Here is a 5,072-nt window from a genome sequence, read left to right as displayed (position 1 = left end):
TAAGATCTTCTTTCTTTGTGTCACTTATTTCATTTTCAATACTTTTATAAGATATTTATATAAAAATACATCCAGAAAAAGAGATTGATGTATAACAATGATTCACAAATATCAGCCAACTCACTAATTACAAAAAGATTACATTATGCAACACTATTAATTGAAAGATAAAAGTAGCAAAGAAAAAAAAATTTATAATCCAAATCCCAAATCATTCCAAAGTTGCATGAGAGTTCACTACTAGTAAAAATAAAAAGAAACAAATCCACGAGAATCACGGATTACTTATCATTACCATTAAAGGTTATAAAAAAAATTTTAAAAAGATCATCTTTCCAAAATAAACCATATTCTGCCAGCATAATGCATTTCATTTTATTCTCTGCACTGCACCTTTCTAATTCTTGCAGTGTACTAATGCTCATTTTTTTCAGATTTTATCGTATGAATGTTTCATGAGTCATTCAGATCCGAATTCTGTATAACTCCTACTTAAAAACTACCCACTAGACATGTCCCTTGAGCATGTCCTGCCTGATCCGTGGAAGAACCTGGCAGTTCCCACGTGGGTCTCATGATCAACCACCTCGAATCTGGAGCCAGACTTGATTTACTGTTGACCAAGTCACCCTTGATTTCAATGGGCAACTAAAGAAGAACGCATCAGGAAACGAAAAGAATCTCTGTTGAATTGGAGTAAAAAAAAATTAAAGCATTGCAAAGCTGTGAATAACTGTGTCAAAACATAGCATGAGAACATCAGAAGTAGAATCAGGAGCCGGAAATCGACTCAGTTGATCAGCAAAATAATGGCCGATATTTTTTTTACCCCAGAGACAGTTTCATGTATCTCCCTTAAAATCTACAAACCTATTGGTCAGTGTCCTCTATGTACTCAATGATGAAGCCTCAATATAAATCTTGAGAAAAGAATTCCAAATACAGGTATATCCTGTTTTACTTTGAAAACTTTCATAAGCCGAAATGGTATAAAGTGAAAACCATTCACTACTATTGGAGGCTCTTTTCATAAAAGCGAAAACCCATTCAAATCCTTTTGTAAAACTGAACACAGGTTTCTTTATAAAGGCAAATGTTCTTAAAGTGAGTATTCGTGAAACGGGGTATACCTGTATTTTCTTCTGGGTGAAGAAAGGCCTTCTTATTTCTGTCCTGAATGGTTGGCTTCTTATTTGGAATCTCTGGGCCTAGGTTCCAAGGGAAGCCAAGGGACACCTGCCACTTCTGCACATCCTCCTGTGTTTTGTCCTGACTCATTTGTCTCTAAGAAGATCTCATGAGGTCAATCTGCATTCAGTGGCTGTGAGGAAGGTCGGGGGGGGGGGGTGGGGTGAAGAATCAGCCACGTTGTGGAGGGAATGCAGGCTCCCAATAAGACAATTATGGGAGCTCGTCCCTAAAATAAACCCAGTTTTCAAATTTGGCAAAGACCAAAAGTTAGGGCAAAAATGGCGACAACCAACTGAGCAAGGAAAGGGGGAGCATGAGCGGCTTCGTCGATGTTTCGATGTTCACTGTCATTTGGCAGCCCAAGATTTCCAAACAGATATTGATGAAGTGATAGAACAATCTAAGAAGGCTGGAATCCTTGCTCTTGTGGCTGTAGCAGAGAATGCTGGGGAATTTGAAAGACTGATAGAGCTTTCAGAAAAATATTCTGGGTTTGTGCTGCCATGTCTTGGTGTTCATCCAGTACAAGGAAATCCACCACTAGAACAACATGGTGCCAGTCTTGAGGATTTGCAGGATGCACTTCAATTAATAGAAAAAATATAAAGAACGCTTATTGGGAATTGGAGAGGTTGGCTTGGATTTCACCCCACGACTTGCCAGCAGTGAGATACAGAAGAATGAACAAAAAAATGTCTTCATTAAACAAATTGAAATTGCAAAGCAGTTGGATTTATCTTTAAATGTACATTCTCGCTCTGCGGGATGTTCAACCATTAACCTGCTGAAGGAACAAGGAGCTCAGAAAGTATTGCTACATGCTTTTGATGGAAAACCCTCTGTGATTATGGAAGGGGTGAAAGCAGGATTTTTTTTTCAATCCTGCCATCCATTATAAGAAGCAAGCAGAAGCAGAAATTAGTGAAACAATTGCCACTGGAGTCCATTTGCCTGGAGACAGACTCTCCTGTATTAGGGCCAGTAAAACAGATAAGAAATGAGCCGAAGAATATTTCGATCTCTTGTCAATACATTGCACACATTAAAGGGCTTTCAGAGGAGAATGTCATGGAAGTGACAATACAGAATGCAATCAAACTTTTTCCAAAACTTCAGAAATGTATTTGTTTATAAAATACAGTATATTATTTCTGTAATAAATAAATGACAAATGTTATTGCAAGTTTGTGGATACAATTAAACTTAAGGTAAATCCTACCTTAAAGTTAAAAAAAAATCTGCATTCAGTAATTTCAGTGCCACGTTGAGGGAGTGTCATGTGGTTGGAAGAACTATTTTTGCCAGGGATCTTTAAACTAAGGTCTCATTTCGGAAAGTGGTTGACTGCAATCCCAGAACCATATTCAAGAACAAATAGAACCATTGAGCAGCACAGCACAGAAACAGACCCTTTGGGCCATCTAGCCTGTGCTGAATTATTATTCCGCCGAGTTCCAATGCTCTCTTTCCCTTTCCTATCCACGAACCTATCAAATATTTTCGAAAACGGCAAAATTGAGGGTGCGTTCACCACTTCTGCTGACAGCTCAGTCAAAGTTGATGAAGACCTGGAAATGAAAATAAAAAAACACTTTTTAAAAAATGCTGGAAAACTGAAGTGAAAATGGAAAATGTTGGAAATACTCGGTTCAAGTTTATTATAATCTGACTATACACACATATATACACACACAACCCAGTGCAATAGCATTTCTCTGGACCATGGTGAACACACATACATACATACATAATAATCACACATGTACATAAAGATATGATTTTAAATAAATGTATATAAATATCTTGGAATGATTTACTCAGTTACAGGATACTCTTTGTCAATCTCAATCTCACAGCCTGTGGGAAGAAGCTATTTCCCAACCCGGCAGTCCTGATTTCGATGCTCCTGTACCTCTTTCTTGATGGTAATGGGTTAAAGATACTGTGTGCTTAATTCTCTGAGCCCTATTTATACAATGTCCCTGGTAAATATCATCAATAGAGGAAAATGAAATCCAGTGATCTTCTTGGCTGCTTTGATGATCCTCTGTATTGGCTTCTGGCCCGAAGCTTTTGCAGCTACCGTCCCACACAGTGACGCAGCCAGACAGGACACTCTCAGCTGTGCTCCTGTAAAATATTGTCAAGATGTTTTAGTTGTTAGGGGGAGATGCCGAGATTGGTATTGTATTAACTATATTACTTTGTACTTGTATTACTTTATTTTGTATTTTTTCTGTACGTGAATTACTTACTTTCTTCATATGTTAAAATTAATAAATAAAGTTTCGAAGAAAAAAAAAGATGGGGCATGGGGGGAGGGGCTGTAGTAGTCTTGCCCTCCTCAGGAAGTATAGGCACTGTTGTGCCTTCTTGACTAACGAGGTGATGTTGTGGGTGGGTCATCTTTATATCCTCTCCACTCTCCCCATGGCAGAACCATTGATATGTAGTGGAGAATGGGCCTGCTGAATGTTCCTTTGTCTTGTCCACACTGAGATTCAGCTGTCATTCTTGCACCACTTTATGAGATTTCCAATATCCATAACCCAACTCATCATTGTTGCCCATGTGTCTTGATGATTCCATCTCAGTTGAATCTGTAACAGTGGCAGGCTGAGCACGCAGCCTCGAGGTGCGCCAGTCTTCAGTATGAAGGGACCTGAGATTTTGCTTCCAAAACCGGACTAACTGATCTTTTGGTCAAGAAGCCCGGAATCCAGCTGGTGTCGTGACCTGGTGAGGGCAGCCTCTGAGGTATGATTGAAGGCCAAAACTGGACTGACTGTGGTCTTTCGGTCAAGAAGTCCGGAATCCAGCTGGTGTTGTGACCTGGTGAGGGCAGCCTCTGAGGTATGATCAAAGGGCCAAAACTGGACTGAGTGTGGTCTTTCGGTTAAGAAGTCCGGAATCCAGCTGGTGTCATGACCCGGTGAGGGCAGCCTCTGAGGTATGATTGAAGGCCAAGCTAAAGTCAATGAACAACAGTCTGGTGTATCTTTCTCTGGTTAGGTCAGGACTTGGTGGAGGATCAAGGCTATTGCATCATCAGTAGTCAAATGTCATTGGAAGGTGTGATATGATGTGTTCCATTACCAGTCATTTGAAGCACTTCATGATCATAGAGGTCCAGTCATTTAGTCTGGTTACCACCTGGATGATAGTGGCTGACTTGAACCCTGCGGGGACAATGCACTGCTTCAGTGAAACGTTGACGATGTCCGTTAGGACCTCCGTCAGCTGGGACACACAGTCCTCAGCACCAGGTCAGGTCCTGGTGCTTTTCGGGGATTCACCCTTGATAGGATCCTCCTCGCCTCAGTTGCGGCTATGCAGTGTTTGTTCTTCAGGGGGAGATGAGGCTTAGTTTGGTGTCACATTGATTTTTTTCAGTGTATATCATGGCTAATGTGATTTATGGTGTGAAAAAAAAATTAAAAAAAAAAAAAGTGCGCAGAGAATGTATTTACTTCCCTGTTAGGAAGTTGGGTATCGTTATCCTGACTTGCAGGGTAGACTTATAGTTAGCTGTGGTTTGAACATCCTGCTACACTTGCCTCGTGTCGCTGGTGTCTATGGATTCTCTGTGTGTACCCACGCTTTGCCTTCCTGATTAACAGGAAAGTTCAGCCGTGGCTGATCTTAATACTACCTTCTCATTGTCCTGAAGGCAGCATCATGAGCTCTGAGCAATGCCGGAACCTCCACATCAAACCAAAGAGAAACAGGATGAATAATTCAAGACATAAAACTTCCATCAGAACTGAAAAACGGAGGAAACGACGTAGTTTTAAGTTCCAAAAAAAGGACAGGGAGCTCCAAAGGGGAAAGGTGAGGTTGGGGCAGCAGTAAAGAAAAGTTGGTGATTATGTCTTCTGTTC

General features: G+C 40.5%; 1 pseudogene; it reads left to right on the top strand.

Annotated features, from left to right (window-relative positions):
- Nucleotides 1–525: 525 nt before the first annotated feature.
- On the top strand, nt 526–2,395 carry LOC138746594 (putative deoxyribonuclease TATDN3 pseudogene; annotated as a pseudogene).
- Nucleotides 2,396–5,072: the final 2,677 nt, after the last annotated feature.

Source organism: Narcine bancroftii, chromosome 12 (assembly GCF_036971445.1).
Source record: "Narcine bancroftii isolate sNarBan1 chromosome 12, sNarBan1.hap1, whole genome shotgun sequence".
In the NCBI taxonomy this organism is placed as follows: domain Eukaryota; kingdom Metazoa; phylum Chordata; class Chondrichthyes; order Torpediniformes; family Narcinidae; genus Narcine; species Narcine bancroftii.
Note: the sequence above shows the minus strand (reverse complement) of the source record. Positions and strands in the feature narration are given on the sequence as shown.